The 22652-nt window shown below is 43.6% G+C and overlaps 1 protein-coding gene and 1 non-coding gene across 4 annotated transcripts in view; one reads left to right on the forward strand and one right to left on the reverse strand.

Moving 5' to 3' along the window:
• ROR1 (ROR family WNT receptor 1) overlaps window positions 1-22652 on the reverse strand; it is a 420372-nt gene that overhangs the window by 104560 nt on the left and 293160 nt on the right. The gene's annotated exons all lie outside the window — the stretch shown is intronic.
• On the forward strand, window positions 12183-12480 carry LOC149125681 (signal recognition particle RNA). The gene has a single exon (XR_016211453.1).

Here is a 22652-nt window from a genome sequence, read left to right on the forward strand (position 1 = left end):
ATTTATTTATTTATTTGAATGTGTGTATATGTGTGTGTGTGTGTGTGTGTGAGAGAGTGAGAGAGAGAGAGAGAGAGAAATAGTCTATCTGCTGGTTCATTATATAAATACCTACAACAGCCAGGAATGGACCAGGCTGAAATTAGCAGCCAGAAAGCCCATCTGGGTCTCCCGCATGGAAGTCAAGCACCCAAGTACTTGGGCCATCATCTGCTGCCTCCCAGATGCATTAATGGGAGCTTGGATCGGAGGTGGAGATGGACTTGCTGTCAGACGTTCCCATATAGAATGTGGGCATTCCAAATGGTGGCTTAACAAACTGCACCACGATGCACATCCTTGAACTTATCTTTTACTCCCATTTCTCCGTGAAGTGCTCTCATATTTCCACAGTCGGTATTTGTGCTGAAGTCCTATTTGTATTAGTATCACTGGCCCTTCCCGGGTTGGAGAGGCTGTAGGGCCCTTTCACAGCGGAGCTGTAACCCCATCTTTTAAATGCAGTGTCAGCTCTGACTCAAAAGCAAACACGGGGTACCACGCAGCTGCATGTGTAGCTTGTCTTCCACTCATGCCCTTGGCTCAGAGCTGTCGCCATTAGGAAGTAGCTGATGCTGTTTCCTGAGAGTTACGGCATCCCTGCCTGGATAAAGTTTCTTGTTTGCATTCTAACCAAGAAGTGCATTTTCTTGCCAAGGAAGTTAAAAATGTCCCTTTTATTACTACAGCATGAAGACAGTGATGGGCAGGGTATGCAGTTCACAAAGGCAGAACATTCATCCAACAACTTTTAAATTACAAAATGAAAGTCGGCATGTTGGGTTTTAGACTGTGTGAGTGGCAGCTGATCTAGAAGGACATCTTAAAAACATTTTCTCAGCGATAGTGACATTTGTGAGGAGCTGTCCCAGGCATTGTCACTTTGAGTAGCTTCCCTGCCAGCAGGAAGCCCCTCCCATCATGCCAGTCAAAACTGTCCCTGAGGGTGGGCATTTAGCCTAGCAGTTAAGATACTGGCATCTCGTAATGGGGTGCCTGGGTTTTATTCCTGGTTCTAGCTCTCAATTCCAGCTGTCTGCTTCCATGAGAGAGGCTTGAATTGTTTCAGTTCTTTGACTCTAGCTGTTGTGGGCATTTGGGAAGTGAACCAGCAGATGGGAACTTTATCGTTCTATTTCTCTCTGTCTTTCTGTATCTCTTTGCTTCTCAAGTTACAAATTACAATAAATAATGTTTTAAAAGTCTCTGGATGGGGCTGGCCGGCCCAAGTGCTTGGACCCCTGCACCTGCGTGGGAGGCCCAGAAGAAGCTCCTGGCTCCTGGATTCAGATCAGCCCAGCTCTGGCTGTTGTGGCCATTTGGGGAGTGAACTAGTGGGCGGAAGACCTTTCTCTCTATCTCTTTCTCTGTCTGTAACTCTGCCTCTCAAATAAATAAATAAATAAATAAATCTTTTTTTTTAAAGTCTCTGGACATGGTCAGATGTCCTCTGAGGGTCAAAATCACCTCTGGTTGAGAACCACTGAACTAAGATTCAGAGGTCCCAAAAGTAGACAATCTCAATGCAATGGGCAAATGGAAAGGAAGGTATGGGGAGATGTGTGGGACATCTTGGGAGAGCATGACTCCAGTGCAGACAAAGACAGAGCACCTGCTCTGGTCATTAAGCAAGGGTGCTCTTCAAATCCATAATGAGAAGGAACAGGCATGGATCTAGAAAGATGCTCTCTCCATTGTTGGCACAGGTATTACAGATACATCATGCCTGCTAACTAGGTCACATGCACTGTTCTCAAAGGTGGGACAACCTGTAAGAATGCTGGAACTGGCTTCCCTGTATTTTGATATTCCTAATGTCACACATCTATAAAATGGAGGTGCCAAAAGAGATTGAGGAAGCCATCTAAATAAGCTTGTTGAAACCCTCCATAAGGCAGATTATTCCATCACTGGGCAGCACCACTTACTTAGACATTTTCATGTGGGGGAGAGAATCTGCCTTCTGGTAATGACCACACATTAGACCTGGTCAATTCCCCAAGTAACATAGAACTTAGACCTCTTGTTCAGAGGTCTGAAGCAGAACCTGAAGTCCTCTATTACATCTTGTCCTCATCTTGTCTCCTCCATTCCAGTCAACATTCTCAACTGCTCTTCACAGGCCCCCCATCCACTTCCTCTGTCCCAGCCACCCTCTTCTTCCTTCGCTGAAACTCCACCCTCTGACTCAGGAGGGGCTCATGTCATTAGCAGCTCACCACTGACCACTGCCATCAATAATGACTCCAGACCCTCATCCTTCTCATCAAGGCTCCTAAAATGCCCATGGGCCTCTCAACTCTCCTTGCTGAACTTGTCTTTGACCTTAGAGAAAGAACAGGCCTCAGACAGGCACAATTCTCAAGGTCACATCCTTTCTGTCTACCCTCTCTTAATCTGTGTTCCCTCTCCCAAAACCTATTCTTACAAGCTTACCTATGTCTTCAGGTCTCTCATTGTTCCTCCAACTGGAGGAGGGCAAGGACCTGTCTCCACTAGTCTCACCCTCTGTTCTGTGTTTTTAATTTCTCCTTATTGTCTCCTCATCTCAGAAACCACCCAACCAACACGGCCATCACTCTTCACTTCAGTTCTGAATGTCCGTCCTCCACTTCTCAGTCCTGCTAAGAATCATCCACATTTGAAGGCTTATGCCCTTTACTCAGTGGCAGAGTCAGTGTTCTCCCCCAGGCCTATGCATGATCCCTTGTTTCACATACACCAAGGGATCTGCAAGTCCCCAGACAGACCATTTTGTTTCTTAGGCCAGGAATTATCTCCCCCACCTGTCTTGTTGGCAAATTCCTAGTCTTTGTTAAAAGATTTTCAGTTGCTATTTCCTTTGTCTACTTCTTCCTAGAGTGGTAGGAAGAGAATCAGATTAGTTTTGTAAGTGTGTTTTAAGGATTAAAAAGCTAGTAAACACCAAATGCTTAGCATGGCGAGTGGTGCACAGTAAAGTCTTAATAAATGATAACTATTATTACTATTAGCCCCTTAGGTAGACTCATTTTCTTTTCTCCAAGTCTCCTTATAGTTTCCCCAGATATTAATGTTCTATTTGCCTCAGCAGGTGACAGTTTCTCCCTGAGTCTACCCAATAGCTCAGGGCAGGGATATCTCACCTTATTTATACGTCCCTACCATGGAGTCTCTTGCCTGGCATGTAGAAGAAACTCAGTATGTGATGAATGAGCAAATTACTGCATAAATACAAGGCCATTATTGTATCTCCTAGTTAACAATGAGATCCCAGTTCAATGCTGATGGCTCCAGCCTTTACAGTAATGAAATCACATTCCAAACCTCCAACTTATTGCCATGGCATTGGAAATGGTTTACAGTGCCACAGGGGGTGGGGCTGTTCCCTGAGGCTGATCCCCAGTGGGGAGAACCACACTGTGCAGGATCTCAGGGCTTGAGTGAACGCTTGGCTCCATTGGGAGTTGTCTGCCCTTCTTGGGCCAGGGTTCCCTGAGCAGTCAGCAGTCTCTGGGTTCAGCTGAGGGCCAGACCCTGAAAGTGGAACAAAAGAGGCATTGATGCTACTACTCACAAAGCAGGCCCTTGGGCAAGGATCAGAGAACTTGCCTGTCAGCTTCTCTCCAGACTCAGCTCAGCTCCACCTCTGCCTTCGGGGCCTGGGGTAATGTCAGCCCTAGAGATTCAGGGAGAAAGGACACCTAGGCCAGGTGTGAAAGCACTCCAAAGAATTTTGCTTGGTAGTTACAAAATGGAGATTTGTCCTGCATACTTCATTCTGATGACAGAGTTGCTAATTATTTTGTTTATGTCATCAACATTAGTCATTAGTCGGGGTCAAAGAACTGGGAGTCAACCTTGTTTTAAGAAAGACTCCTTTCTTAAAAATGTTACAGCTCTCTGCCCCTAAGGACTCACAGTTTAAATATCTTTTTGTCTAATACTTACATCTGCAGATTTTAAGGGTAAAAATATTTATCCATTGCAGCCTAATTGGGTGCCAGGTACTTCCCCTCTATACTCTGAGCTTTGCATATCATGTCTTTTATTCCTTATTACAACCCACTGAGGTAGGAAAAGTATTTCTATGTTACAGATGAGGAAACTGAGGATCAGGTGATATTTGCTAACTAACTGTAGGAGTACTTTGTCAGCTTGCCTGAGGTCAAGTGGCTTTTAACGTGAGCTCCGTGAACTAACAGCAGGGTAAAAGCAGTAACTGCTTCCCTATTGCTATTAAAATAACAACTATTTTTTGTAAAATATAAGTTAACCCAAGCCTGTTAAGCTTTAATATACTCTTAAAAATATATCAAAATCTAACTGCCAACCTAAACTTCTAATGAAGGGTGAAAATGCAAGTTTTAAAATTTATTTGATGTCATTTGAAGCAAAAATAAAGAAATGAGTTGCTCTAGTTGTCCTGTGCTGGTTTACAACAATTACTAATAGTTGCCAGGCAGGACTTCTGCAATGTGATAAATGGCTCCGGAGCTTCCCATCATTCCTTCCAAGTGGTCTGGAGGTGTGAGACTTCCAGAATGGGGCCTCCACTTGCTGCATGCCAGTGTTGTTGCTGGTAGCCTTCTCTAAACTCAGGCAAGATTCCTTCTATTTGGAAGGCATGTGTAGGTCTTCCCTTTGACCTGGATGCTTATCTGGAGAAAACACAATTTTAGGATTTCCTCAAGCTGTTTGCATGATCCCTAACGGAGCAGCTCATAAAGATTTCAAAGGAATCCTGGGACCTGGAGAAGAAATGAAAAGCTCACCTTTGCCCTTAGCTTTGTGTGTCTGTCAGTCAGGGAATCCATGGGCCAGGCTTACTGGTGAGGCCAGGTGTGTGCAGGAGGGTCCGATTTCAAAGTCCTGGGAGAATGCTTCCTCTAAGACCCAAATAAGTGGTTGGGCCTTTGATTTGTGACAGAAAGACAGCCTCAAATTATTCTGCAGCTTCCTGGCTACTCTAAGAAATAAGATGCAGCAAGACCAGGGGAAGAGCTTCGAGCTCAGAGGTGTGGGCACTTCCCTTGCTCTGTCAGCAAAAAGGGCAAGGAGACTGAGCTGACAGAGACCCACAAGGAAACCACCTAAAAGGTGAGGCAGAGCACAACACATGGGAGGAATGCAAACATATAGAATGGAAAAATGACAATCACATCTTCCTCCAGCAACCCGCACACCAGCACAATCACAATTGGTCAAAGGCCTTGGCTAACTTGGGTTTCACTCATTCTCACTACTTTCTAAAAAGGTGTGGGCAGAACCATGATCTGAATGCAGTGTACAGAAACTTGAACTCTTAGAGTGCTAAGTATAAAGGTGTAAACTTCTGCATTATTTATAAATAAAAAAGACATGTTGACAAAGTGGCTTTAGGAGAACATATACCATAAATAGACCATATTACTTCTGGAAAAAGATCTAAATACCTATGACACAATCTTATATGAAAAAAAGAGGAGGAAGCAGCTGTATATACATGGTGACTGCAATCATATGGAGCACGTATGAAGACAAGGACTGAGCGGCATTAATAAGTGCTAACATTTATCGAATGTGTTTATGTGCCAGGTGCTCTATAAAACATAAATTATCTCACATAATCCTTACCAAAAACTCCACAGAGAAGCTTCTAGTGAGATCCCATGAGGATGGATAAGGAAGCTGAGGTTGAGAGAAATTTAAATAACTTTCCTAAGGTCACAGTATGGTTTACTGGTGACCTGGAGGCAGATACTTGTAACCCTCTGAGAGTCAGAAAACATGGTTGTATTATAGGTAGTGAAGCTATGTGCGCATTTTTTTTCTTTTACTCTATTCTGTAAATGTTCTGAAGTGTGGCTGTATGAATTTAAAACGTTTCAGAATGTACATTCAGAAATGAGAACTGGAATATTGGAAAACACCCAGATCTCACTGGCCAGTGCACTTGAGCTCTGGTAAAGCCTATTGTTGGAAGTGAAAATGCCATCCTCAACCAGATTCAGGAAATATTTTCGAAAGCACCAGCGACTGGGAGAACGAAAGGAGGTGAGGCCTGTCAGGAGCCCAGCGCAGTGCCCAGGGGACGGTCACAAGCCCTCCACAGAAATCACCTACTATTATCGCATGCCAGGTGCTGGGCTCCATGCTCCCCACAGGTTATCTCAATTTATCCTCACAAACACCCTGAGTATTTATCTGTCATTATCTACACTGTGCAGATGAAAACAGTTTGAGAATCCAAGAGGTTAACTCACCCCTTGTCACTCAGTGGTAAAGCCAAGATCAACAGTCCCTCCCTTCCCTGTATGAGCCCCAACTCAGTGAAACATAGTGCCGTAGACTTGCCTAAACCAGTAGCATAATCTGATGTAGATTTTCCCCATCTGCACAAAAGGCTGCCCTGCAGAACCGTCCAGATAAGTTCAAACTTCTCTTCCTGGGATTCTAAATCCTCAGGCCTCCATCTGTCCAAATCCACTTCCCATTTTTTGTCCATAGGAGTCCTCCATTTTCACGGAGTTCTCCCATTCTCCCAGTGCATCACGCAGGTACTGTCCTCTCTTGGCCTCACCTAATTCTAGCCAGACTGTAGGAACTCGTTCAGCTTTGGCCTCTGCCAGGAGCCCCACTGCCCCAGCCATTTCTCCCTCTCTTCACTTCCCACATAACTGATTTTCTATCTCACTTAATTATACTACACAGCATTGAATGCTTGAAATAGTTAATGTACCTATTCTACCTGGCAGAAACTTAAGGCAAAAACCCAAACGTGTGTGTGTGTGTGTGTGTGTGTGTGTGCGCGCGCGCAAAGGTGTTTGCAGGCTCCTGTAACTGACGAGTCTGGTGGCTCTGGGGCATAGCTGGACCCTCAGATGCACCAATGGGGCCGGGCTGCTCATGGGGTGCCCTGATCTGTAGAAGAGTCAGCACCACGTGCAATGCCAGCGGGCAGGAGGCAGATTTCCCCAGTGCACACTGGACAAACAACAGGAGCAGATGTCCTTTTCCCTACTGAATCGAATTCCTCAGGGCTGCAATAACAGTAGTGCTGGGCCCTGTCAGCACCAGGCAGCGGCCGCATCAGCAACAGCCTTGCTGCCATAGAACTCTTACTAACAGGAGAGGCGGGCGCGGGGCAGGGCTACGCAGGACGGCTTCCAAATCTCTGACACAGCATTCTCGTACCCCACGGGACACTTTTCCCTCTCCCACACACTGTGTTAACCCTTTGGGAGCACAGCGGAACCCCAGCGTGGAGGTCATTAGTGGCTTTCCTTCAGAGCTCTTCAAAGAGACCCGGCACTTGCCAACGTGATTTTTAAAAATACTGTGTAGACGGCGGGCTGATCTATCTTCAAATGATCTAATTGCATTTAAGTTGCTCTTAAGAAACACTGCATGGTGTTGCAAAGTCTTAATTGTGGGGTGTATCCCTAATGTCTTCAAGATTACAGAGCCAAGCTCTCACGCCAGAGCCGGGGAATTCCAGTGGAAACTTTCTGGGGGAGAGCAGCGACCGTCAATGTCATCAGGTCTGCCTCTCAGGGCCTGGGGTTCATCAAATTGCAGCGAGAGCCACTATATTCCTAGAGTTGTACTTATGAAATGCATGAAGTCTGTATTCCTTAAATAAAAGGTTTCTTTGGGGGGGGATAAAAAAATAAATCCAATGGGTTTAAAAAAATTGCAGCGAGGCTCCAGTTTGCTGGCTGAAAATTTCCATGCAGGGCTCGAGCTGGTTCTCCCAGTGCCCCCCACTCCATTCACTGTGGAGAAAGAGGGTCAAGTAAAGTGGTGGGTGGAGAGGGAGGGAAGGGGCGGGTGGAGTTGGGAAGGGCACACAGCAGGTGAGGTTGGTGTAAAGACCAAAAGTGAGCATTTCCTTTCAGTCTTGTTTATCTTGTGTTGTTTGTTTGGCACAGCTATCCTGAGGAGTTCAGGTGTTATCGGAATTTACATGTGGGAAAACCCAGGCTCCCAGCTGAGGCCTAGCAGAAGAGGGATCCAATCCTTGTCTGTTTCTGACTTCCCAGTGGACAGCATTCACTAAGGCCCTCCCCACACATGCCAGGGTGGGTCCTGGGGGCTGGGTCAAAGTTATGCGCAGGCCACCCCCACCCCCAAGGTTCCTGGCGAGTGTAGGTACAGATAACTCTTGCTCTCCCATTCTCTGCCAGACCTGGGGGAACTATTATTTTTACTAAGATGAAGTCATGTATTAAACACTAACATGGTTTTTGTCAGCATCAGGCCTTTAAGCTTTTGTTCTGCCCTCCTCACAAACATATTTATATTGGCCCCGGTTAACAATATTCCACTTGCCATTTGCATTCACAATCCCATTAGCCTCATCTGGTGCACAATTTGCTGGAAATCAGGCTGCAAATGAACTGACGGCAAACCTAAGGCACTTTATTAACTCCACTTTCAAGTCCCTAGTGATGAGGAGAACTGGTAGGGCTCATTCAGGTCCCTGCACCAGAGCCCTTCCTTCTTGGAGACTGGCCACACTCCCCTCTTATTCCAGGGTCCCCAAAGAGTCTCCATGGGCCATTTATCTTCAGCAACTCTAATAGAAGAAGCCACAGGAAGCAGAGCCCTAATCATTGGAATCACAGAAAACTTCTCTCAAGGGCTTGTTCCATGCCAGGCACCACGTGAAGTGAATGACACACATACGTCACCTAATCCTCATGATCTTTGTAGTGGATGCCACAGTTACCCCATTTTTACAGAAGAGAAAACCTTGCAGGCTCCTATACAACCCCAGAAGTCTGGGAACATCGGGGTTTCCAGCACTCGTGTGTTTGGATATTAATCAGTGTCCTCTGTGTGCCAGGGTTAGAGGTTACAGTGAGGGATCCTGCTTCAGGAACTAAGCTATGGACCACAACGTAGAGTAACACAGGGAAGCACAGACACTGCAGGGGAGCAGAGGACAGGAGCTCCCTGCAGGTTAGGGCCTGGCAGTCAAGGCAGGAGAGGATGTCCTCTTCCCCTAGAGTGCGGCCAACTGCTCCATCCCCAGGGTCCCGCTTCAGCAGCCCCCCTGAAGGCCACGGCTTCATTAGAGAACAAGCATCCCAGAGGAACTGAAGCCAGTAGACGCCATTACTCTCTATCCCACGAGAATCAGACACATCCATGCCCATCTCCCGCCATCCCCCTCCAGTGGGAAATTCCAGATCAGGATGGAATCCCTAACGTGCTTCCCCAAGGGGAAGGACATGAGGTAAACATCAGCTCTGACCTAAGCTCCATTAGGCATCTTGCAGGCATTTGCTCAGTGGCTTTCATTGATCCTGTTTATTTCTCTTAATTGAATTTGCCCTTTCACACCTGCCTCCTGCCCAAGCCACCTCAGCTTCTCTACAGCTCCCCCTCTCCTGCCCTGATCCAAGCGACCTGCGCAGCTGATTTTCACAGTTGAGCTGGTCCAGCCCCTTCATTACTGCTCTTCCAGTTTCTGCTTGGAGCCTCTCCCCAGTCCCTGCCCCACACAGAGGCTAGGGGGCTCCTCTGCTTGTGAATTAGGGCATGTCCCTCTGTTAGCTGAAATCCTCCCATGGCCTCCACAGCTCTCAGGACGAAGTCCAAAATGGTCACACATTCTGTAAGGTATAGCTCCTGCTTAACCTCTCTAAGCTCAAGCCATGCCTTCCACCCTTCGTCCATCCAAGTTCAGCAACAGGGACCTGTCCTGTTCAGTGATCATGATAAACCCGTCCTCACAGTAGAGCCTCTGCTTTTGCTGTTCTGTTGTCTAGAACAGTCTTTCTACTCCACCTCTCCACAAGGCTGGCCGGGTCCATTCCTCAGAGGTCAGATCAAAGGTCAGTCTTGGAGAAAACCTTTGTTCTCACCACGCAGTTAAAGCAGCCCTTTTCTTACCCAATCACTCTCTGACACACCACCCTAGCATCTCCTCATTTGTTTCCATGTTTCTGGACCATTTCTTCCCCTAGGACCAGGTTCCAAGGGGACAGAGAACTTGCACAACACTGCCCACCACTCCACCCTGAAGCCACGCAGAGGCTGCTCAGTATTTTTTGAATTAGCAGGTGACCCCTTCCAAATACTCAAAGCCTCATTGCTTGCATGTGGTAGCTCCAGCTCCAGACACTGAAGCCTAAAGGTGGGTGGGGCTTTACCCCCAGGTTGGCCTGGCTTTAACGTCAGGCACTTTGTTACTATGCCAGGAAGTCTCTCAGAAGCTTCCAAACACCAGGAAGACAGAGGCCACAACATGGATGGACTTTGAAAATGCCGTGCTTGGTGAGAGAAGCCACATTCTATATGAGTCTATCTATATCATTGCCATTGGCATTCTGGAAAAATGCTGCTGCAATCATTGGCTTTTGTATGTTCTCAATAGGCAAATCCAGGCATAGAAAGCAGGTTAGTGATTGCCAGGGACTGGGGACAGGGAGAGTTTGGGGAGTGAGCACTTAATAGGTACAGGGTTTCTTTCTGGGCTGATAAAAATGTTCTGAAACTGGATACTGGTTATAGTCACACAGCCTACACACTTTAGAATGCCTAAAATGGCAAATTTTATGTTCGCATATTTTTACCACAATAATAATAATAATAATAATAATAATAATAAAAGCAAGGAAGATTTCCCAGGACAGTCAGGTACCCGCAGCTATTTGCAGACTGGGCCAGGAGCCACAGCCCTCCCTGGCTGCTCCACTATGTGGGCTGCAGATATTTGAGCTGTGCTGCCTCCTCCCATTGTCATGAACCTCTGCAGATCTGCCTGCTAGAGCCATGGACCATTTCAAAATTAACTCTAATCTAAAAGAATAACATTTTACTTTGCAACTTCATGGTGTTTCTCTTTGCAATTTACCCTTTCTCTTTAATCAGGATGATCACCCAAACAATCACACGTGCATGTACACACACACACACACACACACTCATTTAATTCAAGAGGAAATGTAGCCTGCTGGATACTGCTTTGAAATCCTGACTGCTGCTCCTGTTTTCTGAATTTCTATTTTTAGCCCTAAACAGAAAACTGATTCAAACACGTCCTTTTCTGGAGAAGTTATGAGTTCTGTAGTGCTTTGGCCAAAGAAAATCCCCCCAAAACAGCGGAATAATGGAAAAAAAGAGACTGGAACAAAATCCGTGCCAAGTTTCATGATGAATATCAACTGGGTAGAGCCAAACAAACAAAAAAATGTTTGGTGTGTTAAAAAATTAGAAATAATAAAGTAGAAGATATTAAAGAGGTATTTTCAGTAAATACATAGTGATTTTGATGTAAAAAAAAATGATCCCTCTTAATAGTCAAAAAAGAACCAACGGGGCTGGGCACTTTGGTACAACAGGTTAAGTTACTATTTGCAATGTCCAGATCCCATATTGAAGTACCTGGGATGCAGTCCCTCTGCTTCTGATCTGGCTTCCTGCGAATGTGCCTTCTGCGAGGCAGCCGGCAGTGGCTCAAGTACTCCCACCCACCTGGAAGACCTGAATGGAATTCCTGGCTTCTGGCTTCAGGCTTCAGGTTGGTCCAGCCCTGGCTGTTGTAGGCACTTGGGGAGTGAACCACCAGATAGAAGCGCTCTCTCTCTCTCTTTCTCTGTTTCACTGTCTCCCCCTTTCAGATAAATAAAAATAAACTTTGAAAAAAAGATTAAATGAAACTAGTCACCTGAAGTCAGAATTAAATGTCCTACAAAAATATTTACACACTTTTAACAGAATCTAGGCTTGTAATATTGAACAACTATAAACTACTTTTACATGAAGAGATGGAAAGAGAAATGATTGCTTTAGGTATGGGTAGCTTATAGAACAGAAAAATTTTTCTAACAAATGAAAGATCAATTGATTCAAAGTTTGAAAAATTATAGGTACTTTTCCTTAGCTTTAGATGAGATAAAAGAAATGACTGGGGTCGGTGCTCTGGCGCAGCAGCTTAAGCTACTGTCTCCAGTGCCAGCAGCCCATAAAGGCGCTGGTTTGAGTCCCAGCTGCTCTACTTCTGATCTGATACCCCAAGTGCTTGAGTCCCTACACTCATGTGGGAGACCCAGAAGAAGCTCCTGGCTCCCGGCTTCAGCTTGGCCTAGCCTTGATAGCTGCAGCCATTTGGGGAGTGAACCAGTAGATGGAAGATCTCTCTCTCTAATTCTGCCTTTCGAATACATAAATAAGCCGGGTGCAGTGGCGCGCGCCTGTAGTCCCAGCTACTTGGGAGGCTGAGGCTGGAGGATCATTTGAGTCCAAGGAGTTCTGGGCTGTCATGCGCTATGCCGATCGGGTGTCCGCACTAAGTTTGGCATCAACATGGTGACCTCCTGGGAGCGGGGGACCACCAGGTTGCCTAAGGAGGGGTGAACCGGCTCAGGTTGGAAACGGAGCAGGTCAAATACATAAATAAATCAATCTTAAAAAAAAAAAAAAAAAGAATGACATACTTCGGGCACATTTTATTTTAAAATTTAGCTTCAAAATTCATAAAGAGGGACCAGCACTGTGGCATAGCGAGTAAAGCTGCCACCTGAAGCGCCAGAATCCCATGTGGGTATTGGTTCGAGTCCCAGCTGCTCCACTTCCAATCCAGCTCTCTGCAATGGCCCAAGAAAGCAGCAGGAGATGGCCCAGTGCTTGGGCCCCTGCACCCACGTGGGAGACCTGGAAGAAGCTCCTGGCTCCTGGCTCTGGATCAGCCCAGCTCTGGTAGTTTTGGCCATTTGGGAGTGAACCAGAGGATGGAAGACCTCTCTCTCTGCCTTTGCCTCTCTGTAACTCTGCTTTTTAAGTGAATGAATAAATCTTTAAAATCTGTTCCTGAACACGTGGCTCTCTCTCTCTTCCTCTCAGTCTCCTGACCTCTGTCTCTCTCTTACACTCTCCTTCTCTTTCTCCTTCTTTGCCCCTTCCCTCCAGTCTGCTGTGTTTCCTCCAATAAACTCTTTCCCTTAAAAATAAAGTAAATGAATAAAAATCCATAAAAATGTTAATTCTCATCCCACACCATCAGACTTTAAATCTTTTGTATCTTTCAAAGAATTTCAGCTAGGTATGAAAACAGTTTCTATCTTAATGTGTCATTTTCCAGTCAGATGAAAATTCTAAACTTAGTGGGATTTAAAATCAATATGGATGGCTCCCTTATTGCCATATTCTACTGTGTGACACATACTGACAAGATCTGCACTCAGTTTTCTGAAGCAGAGTTTGTGAAAAGTGCCATGGATACAGTTGTTAAAACTATTTCATACGAGCATCTGTGTGCACACAGAATCATTGCTGGTTTATAGAAATGCTGAAAAAAAATCAAAACAATGAACTCCATGAATTTTGTGTTCTTTTCCAGTGCTGGTTGACTGAATTTGGAAGAGCTTTAGAAAGATGGACTGTACTGTTAGCTCCAGTCCAAGACGAGATGCTTGCCAAACACTCAATCATGAAATACAAAAATAAAAGGCAGTCTGAGCTACGTTTTCTCGTTGATACCACATACTACAAGAACAGGCTAAGCCTGCAGGTATAAGAAAGGGCATAGCTTACTACTCTAATCCAGGTAGACACAACATAGGAATATATGTTGTGGTAGATGCTCCTCACAATGCAAATCAATAATCACAATTTTTATAGTTTAACTTGAATCAATATGCAATTATTTTAAAATTTGATAGTATTTTGTAATGCTGATAGTACAAGAAAAATTAGAATACTTAGTGTTGCTTTTCAATTTATGTAACATACCTTAAAATTTGATAGCCATAGTTTGGAAACTGATAGGTTTGTTATTCAAGCATGAATCAATTCTAAAAATGAGGAAGCAGGTTTGTCAATGTGGATGTGACTATTAAAGAAAAATGATGTTTTGGTATTAGATTAGGTTACTAGAAAACTGAGTATGTTTAAAACAAATTGGGAATGTGAATCTATGTTTTTAATCATTAATTTTATAAAATATAAGAACAGATCAAGTACTTCTGATGAAATTTAGCACTAAGATGTACTATAAGTACAAAATATGCACCAAATTTTAGAGAATTGCAAAAAAAGAACATAAGATATCTTACTATAACACTCACTTTATAATGTACATAAAATGCAAAACATTGTATACCTTAATAATATACAAATTTTCACTTGTCAATTATATCTCAATAAAGCTGGGAATGGATTTTATATTGGTGTCATGTTGAAATGACAATATTTCAGGTATGTTGGGTGAAATAAAATACATATTGAAATTCATTTTTACTTGATTATCTTAATTTTTAAAAATCTGGCTACTAGTGAGTTTACCATTATTTATGTGGCTTGCATTATGTTTCTAATGAATAGCACTTCTCTAGAGACACAGCCATTTTTATTCTAATAAGCTTTAGGGAAAGTTAGTGTGTGATGTGGACACATAGGACTGATACTTAGTCAGTTTTGCAATAAGTAGTGGATAAAAGGGATATTAGAAATTGGCCATAAAAATACCATACCTCCAGTGTTAATAGCAAGTATCTGCATTTGGGTTACTTCACTAATGTCCAAGTTCCTGACTGACAAAGTAAACAAGGCTAAGAGATCTGGATAGCATAGGTTAATCTCAGCTTCCCTGTATTGAACCCAAACTAACCTTCAGCACCACTATCCATTGGCAATCATTAAGAATACGTTTACTAAAGACACCTAGGAGTCTACAAGTTGTTTGGGGCAGGCTATATTGGCTGGTCAGCGTTAATTAGTAATAGTAATTGGATTTATGATTTGCATCTGGCTTCAGTGGAGTCTTTGGGGTTTAACAATTGAGGTGTGTCACACCACTGGGATGTGTCTATACAACCACTCTACTTAAGAGACCTCCACTACAAACTGATGTGGTACTGCTTGGAAACCAAGTGTTTCCTGTGCATGACAACAAGGATTTGAGATCCGCAGACAAACTATGTCCTGTGCAAAGAAGTTTGTTTTTGAGATCCTTGGGCCTCCTGCATTGCATATCTACACCTCCTGCTGTGGCTGTCCTATATTTCTTGCTGCTTGAGAGCTGAGTCTTTTCAGCAGCCAAACCATTAAGGTGATGAAATGTGCAATACATGTAGGACTTCATCAACTGATCACCTCCCCATAACAAGGGGAGACCATATAGCAGAGTGGCTAAAGTCTGAACTCAGAAGCCCACCTGCCATGGCTCAAAGCAAAGCTTCAATCCATTGCCAGCTTGCCCGCAGTGTCTACTTATGTGAGATGTTATATTTGTAAAATGGAGACCTAATAGTGCTCACTCTAAAGCATTCAACAAGGCCATCCTTGTACCATGTTTTATAAAGGTGCCTGGCATGGAGTAGCACTTAGTATGTGTTTACCACAGCATATTCTCTCCTTAGAGTCTCAAGAAGCAAATTTCTAGAAGTCTTCTGTGTTTAACTTTCAAGAGTTCATACATAGGGGCCGGCGCCATGGCTCACTTGGTTAATCCTCCACTTGCAGCACCGGCATCCCATATGGGTTCCGGGTTTTAGTCCGGTTGCTCCTCTTCCAGTCCAGCTCTCTGCTGTGGCCCGGGAAGGCAGTGGAGGATGGTCCAAGTGCTTGGGCCCCTGCAACTGCATGGGAGACCAGGAGGAAGCACCTGGCTCCTAGCTTTGGATCGGTGCAGCGCACCGGCCGTAGCGGCCATTTGGGGGTTGAACCAATGGAAGGAAGACCTTTCTTTCTGTCTCTCTCTCATTGTCTAACTCTGCTTATCTAATAAGAATAAAAAAAAAAAGAGTTCATACATATTGAAGACTAGATTCAGAGGCTCCTTCTATACAATTAAAAAGTACTTGTGATGGTAAGAAAGAGAGTAGGCATGATCATTTATCAACTTTTCCATTTTGCTAAACAGGAGACCAAAACATCAGGCTATCTTGTCAAAGCTATCAGACAGCTGTAAGATCAAAAGAGATAAGAAAAATGTTCTTTACATTACAAATAGCATTACAAATTTGAAATGACATCCTATTCTTGTTTCTCTTGGGGATTTCATCACCTTCAATGCCTTGCCTATCAACTTGACCTTTGCCCCAGGCCTCTGTTCCATACCCAAGCTGTCCACTGAATGTTTCCACCTGATGACTGGGCAGGGATAGCAACTTTGAATGTATTAGTTTTTCCCCCAGTCTGCCTCTATGCCTGACACTCAAATGACCTGAAAATCAAATTGGAGTGTTGGTGCTGGTGCTGGGCCTGTTTGCCCACAGATTCATGTCTTGCCATTCTTCCGTTCTGCTCAGCTCCCATAAGGGAGATGACCCCTGCAGGCTGCAGTTCACAGGCTCCCCATGTCATACAGCTTCTTGTAGGGTTCCTGTAGTGGGAGACAATGGCTGGCATTTAGATGTGGGGAAGAAGGCAGAGGCCAAGTTGTTTCTCCCCTTTATTTCTGCCTTGGGTGATGACCTCAGCATTTTTCCAAGGCTCCAGCTCACACAGAACAGATTTGCCATCATTCCAGGCCTCACAGATGATTGTACTTCTAGGCTTGGGTAAAACTATGTCATCTCTTTGTCTTTCTAGCCTAGGTGTTGCTTAGGTTCCTGTCTGTTTTTCTGATGTGGCAGCAATATGCTTTGATTGGATTTTCAGAAAATTTCATAGCTGACTGAATTATAACCAGTTCCCTACGTTAAGTTCCCTGTGTTAATAATCAAGAGGTGGTTCTGCTTTCCTGATTGGATCCTTGTTTCTGCAACTTCATATCTCCTGGTATCGAAAATATAGTGTTGGCACAGAGAAGCAGAACGGGGCAGCCTAATGCAAGTGCTGTTCAGGTGAGGAAGTGAGGAGGTGAGGAGGGGGAGGTGAGAGTATACTCCTGAAATTTGAAATCACTTGGAGTGGTCTAATAAAATACCAGGCCTGGGCACCACTCTATGTGATTCTGATTTAACTCATCTTGGGTGGAGCCTGAGCATAGAGAATCTACAGAATTCTCTGGGTGGTTCTAATAGACAGTTGAAAAGTGCTGCCCAGTAACAACCTCAGTTGTTGCTTTTGGAGCATAGGTGAATGTGTCCATGTGTGAGTACAGGGGTACTTCAAAAGGTTCACAGAAAATATGTATTATGAAGAAACTATGCATAGATTTACAATTTTTACATCAAAATAAACTCATCTTTTAATTCCATTTTTCCACAAACTTTTTGAAATGTCCGTGTGTGTGTGTGTGTGTGTGTGTGTGAGAGAGAGAGAGAGAGAGAGAGAGAAAGAGACACAGAGATAAAGAGAGCAAAGCAATGAGATGAAATTATCAACACTGACACTGATTATAAAAACCAGAGACTTTGGGGCTGGTGCTGTGGCGTAGCAGGTAAAGTCACCGCCTGCAGTGTGGGCATCCCATATGGGCAACGGTTAGAGTCCCAGCTGCCCCACTTCCTATCCAACTCTCTTCTATGGCCTGGAAAGCAGTAGAAGATGGCCCAAGTCTTTGGGCCCCTACACCTACTTGGAAGACCTGGAAGAAGCTCCTGGCTCCTGGCTTCGGATTGGTGCAGCTCTGGCCATTGCAGTCATCTGGGGAGTGAACCAGTGGGTGGAAGACCTCTCTCTCTTTCTCAGCCTCTCCTTCTCTATCTGTGTAACTCTGACTTCCAAATAAATAGATAAATCTTTTTAAAAAATGGTATCACACCACATCACATGTTACATGCGAAGGAAGACTCAACTGATGTGGCAAACATCAGATTTTCAAAAAAAAAAGTTGGGAGGGGGGAGAGAGAGAGAGACTTAATGAGACCCTGAATAAAAGGGGATATTAAATATGTCACCTCAAACTCTGCCATGTTGTCATACTGATTATTATTATATTTTAAAGATTTACCTATTTATTTTGAAAGAGTTACAGAGAGAGAAAGAAAAAGAGTTTATCTGCAAGTTCTCCAATAAAATCATTCTCATTGACTGACTCTAACAAGATCTTGCCTGAGATGGGTATGATGGAAACATGTGGCAGACAAAAGAGGACTAGCAACACCTCAGGACAGAGAGAAATTTTTCAGAGAAAATTGCATGACACTCAGAACAATGGGAGATCTTACCATCATAGAGAAAATGGTAAATGGACTGAATTAGTCATCAAATTCAGTCAGGAGAAATCTTAGAAGCCATTTAGCTCAAATTCCTCAGTTTGCAAATAAAGAAACCTGGGGCCCAGAAAAAAGTTAGCAATTTGCCCAGCATCACTGGCTAGTGACATGTTGAACCTATAGTAGAAGCTGATATGAAAACAACAAATGCAGGAAGGAAAAATATCAATGAAGCAGAATGAGGACTTTAAGAACAACTTAACCAAAAGCCTAGTACATAGAAAAGACTTGCTACAAATGGGTTAAGCGAATGAAGAAACTCTCATCTTCTATGTAGAAAAGCTTTCAGGACAGAGACTTTCACTGCTGATTTTAATACACATAGTAGATGTTAAGCACCTACTATGTGCTAGGTGCTGTGCCACGGTTGGAGATACACGCAGGACTAACACACAGACCGAGGAGCTCATGGCTGGCTGGACAAGCTTTCAGATGCAGGTCTTGCCAATATTCACAAGTGTTGGTGTAACTGGCAGCTTTCCACACCCCATTCATACAGAGGGGATTGTTGAGTGATGAGGGTGGATTGAGACTTAAGAGCTTGGCTTCTCAACCCTCAATACTTTGGATTTCTTCCCCCTGGGATTGGGAAATCCTTCTTATCTAATCTCTCTACATTCCCTAAGGCAGTTTGATGAAGAGACAGAGTTAGCTGCTTTGCTGGAGCAGTGGCCCTCCGCAAGTCCTGGCTCAGCAGCCCAGTGACCTCCTGGTCTCCTCCACACAGGATGCCTTGCCCCTGAACTGCCTGAGCAGCTGTGAGGAAAGTTACCCTGAGTTTATCTTGGGTTGAAAATTATATTATCACTTCCGGTGTTGGGCCGGCACCCAGCTATACTTCTTCACGGAGTCTGAGACTTGGAAACAGATAAAAGAGGGAAAAAATTCATTAGAAGTTAGTCACTGTTTTTTTATTTTTTATTTTTCTTGGTGGGAAGGGACTTGAGCCAAAGGCCAATGAGAAAAAAAAGGAAAGAAAAGTTTCAAGGTCTCTGGTTGGGTTCCCAGAAGGGAACACTGCCCAGCAGAAGGACTCGCTGGGAAGAAGCCACAATGAAGAGCATGATGATGATGTCAGCCACGTGAGTAAGCTGCTGATGTGTGCCAGGCATAGGGCTGGGGACTGTATGCACATTATCTTATTTCATTTCGTCATTTCAACAACCCTATGAGATGTTTTTACCACAGCCTTTCAATAGACTGATTATGCAGGAGACCTCAGAGGATGAAAGAAAACAAGTGCAACTTAAATTCATTCAGTTATAATTATAAACCAAGCCCATGCAAGAATTTCTGGTATGTCGTAAGACAGGTGAGAGAATGGACAGATAGAAACAATGCTGAAATTTGTTAAGAATAGCCTTGTGTGGCATTAAAAAAGATTTATTTATCCACTTAATTATTTGAAAGGCAGAGTGACAGAGAGAGAGAGAGAGAGAGAGAAAGAGAGAAATCTTCCATCCGCTGGTTCACTTTCCAAATGGCTGCAAAAGCCAGGGGTAGGCCAGTGTGAAGCCAGGGGCCAGAAACTCTGTCCTGGATGCCCACATAGCTGGCAAAGGCCCAAATATTCTGGGTCATCTTCCATTGCCTTCCCAGGTGCATTAACAGGAAGCTGGATCAGAAGTGGAGCAGCCAGTACTGGAATTGTTGCTCTGATATGGGATGCCAGTGCTGCAGGTGGTATCTTAACACACTGTGCCACAATGCTGGCACCATTTCATGACATTTTTTAGAAACGATTTTATTTATTTATTTGAAAGGCAGAGTTACAGAGAGGCAGAAGCAGAGGCGGGGGTGGGGTGGGGTGGGGGTGGAGAGAAGGTCTTCCATGTGCTGGTTCATTCCTCAAGTGGCTACAATGGCCGGAGCTGGGCTGATCTGAAGCCAAGACCCAGGATCTTCCTCCAGGTCTCCTATGTGGGTCCAGGGGCCCAAGGACCTGGGCCATCTTCTACTGCTTTCCCAGGTCATTGTAGAGAGCTATATGGTAATTGGAGCAGCCAGGACACGAACCGGTGCCCATGTGAGATGCCAGTAATGCAGGTGGCAGCTTTACCGGCTATGCCACAGTGCTGGCCCCATTTTGTGGCATTTTTATCTTGTCCTATTCCTATTTCTTCTCCTAAGTTCAGTGATAGCCTTTAAAACCAGCAGCCTGGCAGTCACTGAGGAGGAAAAGGGGGTCTGGAGCTTTGCAAAGTCCCATCTCCAGGGAATTAGCATGATTTGCCCGTCTGGCACTCTCTGGAAAAGCCCCATTCACAGGAATTGTCTTTGTTTGACTAGACTGGGAGCTTCTCAGTGGGAAACATCCTAGCCCCAGAACACTGATTGAAAAGGAAATCCTATTTGCCTGAGGTGTCAATACCAATTGGAGAACACAAGAGTCTGGTCCCACACCTCAAAAGCTCCAAGTGAGTATCTAAGGAATGAGATGGCCACAGGGGTCTGAAAACCTCTGACCCATTCCTAGAGATACAAAAGGGCATACTCATGAGCAGGCTAGGGCGGCTAGCCCAGGAAAGACTGGAGAAAGCCCCCATCTCTCCCCTCTGGCTTTCTTTGAAACTGCAATGGCAGGACGTGAAATCACAGGTAGGCCTGCAAACTGCTGGAGTTCTGAAGGCTTGCCCGTCAACTTATGCATGGATTCATTTTGACAAGGAGTGGGAGTCTTACCAGTGTGAGGGAATTTCTGTCCAATCACTGGCTGAGCATAACACTAACAGAGCAAGGACTTTACTAGCTGTTCAAGTCAGAGAATGTAAAGTATACAGGATTAGTTGAGGAAATTCACTCAAAAAATGAGGTCAACAACAGCATACAATACTGGCAAGATGGTTTGCAGTGTTGCCACTTTACATTATTTAAAAAGCCAATTTTTAACAAAAGTTAATTCTTTCAAGAGACTAACAAAATTGACAAGGCTTCAGATTAGCTAGTCTGGCTAGGGGAAAAGAGACACAAGCTACTAAAATCAGAAGGAAGAGATGGGATATCACTACTAATGTTACAGAAATTAAAAGAATAAGGGAAACTATGAACAACTATATACAACAATTAGATATTTAGATGAAATGGAACAAACTCCTAGAATAACACAAACTACCAAAACCAAGTGATAAAGAAATAGAGAATTTCCATTTCTAGTTTAGCAGTTGAATTAGTAGACTTAAAGCTTTCTACAAAGAAAAATTAGCTTAATTGGCTAAGTTATATAAAATATTTAAAGAATTAATATAAGTCCCTCACAAACTCTAACAAAATAGAGGATAAGGAAATACTTCCCAATTCATTCTAAGAGGCCTTTATTATCCTGATACCAGAACTAGAAAAAGATACCACAACAAAACTACAGACCAATGTCTCTTACAATATAGTATCCAAAATGTTGAACAAAACACAAGCAAATAGAATTAATAAGCAAATAAAACTGAATAATAACCACAGTCAACAGGGATTTATTAAGAATGTAAGTTTGATTTCACTACAAAAATCAGTGTACTACCCCACATCAACATAATAAAGGACAACCTCCCATCCCCATCCCCATGATAATCTCAGTGGACATAAAAAAGTATCTGACAAAATCTAACACCCTTTTATAATAAAAACACATGACAAAATAGGAGTAGGAGGGAACTTTGTCAACCTGGTGGAGGTCACCTACAGAAACCCCACGAAACAATATCATACAATGGTAAAGACTGAAAGCTTTCCTCTTGTGATAAGGAGAAAGGCCAGGGCATCTGCTCTTGCTGCTTTCTATTCAGCGCTGTATTTAATGTTTTAGCCAGGACAGACAGGCAAGAAAAAAAGGAACAAAAAATATTCAAATTGAAAAAGAAGAAGCAAAATAATTTCTATTGGCAGTTGACATGATCTTATAACATAAAAATCTTAAGGAATCCACAAAATAACTACCAGAGCTAATAAATAAATTTAGCAAGGATACATGAAATAAGATCAACATAGAGATAGCAACTATATCTCTCTGAATTAGTAATGAATAATATAAAATGAAATTAAGAAAATAATTATAATAGCATAAAAATAATAAAATATTTAAGAATAAATTTAACATAAGAGCAAAACTTGTACACTGAAACTTACAAAACATCACTTAAAGATATTAAGTAAATTGAAATATATCCCATGTTCATGAATAGGAAGACTTAATATAGTTTAGATGGCAATGCTCTCCAAATTGATCTACAGATTCAGTGCAAACCTTATCAAAGCCCTAAATTTGAACCAAATCCCCACCACTTGCTGTATGTGCCTTTGGGTTAGTCACCCAACTTCTTAAACTTCAGTGGTCTTACCTGCATAATCAGAACAACAGTAATTACTTCATGAACTAGTTGTGTGGACTGAGTAAAAGCAAGCACAAGAACATGTCTGGTGGGTTCTGGTAGCAAGTTGAATAATGGTCCCCGATGACATAAGGTTCTTTTTTTTTTTTTTGACAGGCAGAGTGGACAGTGAGAGAGAGAGACAGAGAGAAAGGTCTTCCTTTGCCGTTGGTTCACCCTC

Source organism: Oryctolagus cuniculus, chromosome 7, assembly GCF_051225735.1.
Source record: "Oryctolagus cuniculus isolate XC-2025 breed Fujian yellow rabbit chromosome 7, ASM5122573v1, whole genome shotgun sequence".
Lineage (NCBI taxonomy): Eukaryota > Metazoa > Chordata > Mammalia > Lagomorpha > Leporidae > Oryctolagus > Oryctolagus cuniculus.